Here is a 733-nt window from a genome sequence, read left to right as displayed (position 1 = left end):
TATTTTGTGTATTTTACCACAATTAAAATCTTAAATCCAATATGCAAAAAATTAGAAGAGACAGAAAGTAGAATATTTAAAACAAGGTCCCTTCTATTTGTGGTAGAACAGGGTGGCTTGTCATAGGAATTTTTCTGGTTGTAAAATCTTTGTAGTTCCGACTTTCCCTCAGAACTCTCAATGGAATTATCTGTCATTATGTAATCAAGTTTTCATATTAAGAAATAACCTTGAGTCTTGGTGAGAGGAAATTAAAGCACATTCAAAAGGCTTTTCATTTATCTCTGATCAAATCATATCCCATTTCATTTATACACAATCAGAAAGTTGTGAAAATAAAGTATAATTTCGTGGATGTTGGCAAATATAATTTTTCCACTCTGGCCAAGTTTAAAGAAGTTCTTTTATTACATATTTGCATCAGTTACCCAATTTTCCAAAGATGTGGTCTTTACATGGGAAAAATGAGCGGAAGATGCTGGGATTTACATAATTCTTCAAACTGGGATGACAAAAATGCTGTTAGCTGCTATCCCATAATTGGATGGCTCATTATTGTAAAATTGTTTCAGGCTTGCTCAGTGGAATCCTGGGAAATGCCATTTACTCAATTTTTTATTCTAGAATTTTATAACTCATACTTTATTTTTCTCATATCCAAATTTCCCCCAAATCTCACATACATCAGTAATAAAAGAACAAGAAGAAGAAGAAGAAGAAGAAGAAGAAGAAG

This window comes from Hipposideros armiger, unplaced genomic scaffold, assembly GCF_001890085.2.
Source record: "Hipposideros armiger isolate ML-2016 unplaced genomic scaffold, ASM189008v1 scaffold_596, whole genome shotgun sequence".
Classification (NCBI taxonomy): Eukaryota; Metazoa; Chordata; class Mammalia; order Chiroptera; family Hipposideridae; genus Hipposideros; species Hipposideros armiger.
This window is presented reverse-complemented; position numbering follows the sequence as displayed.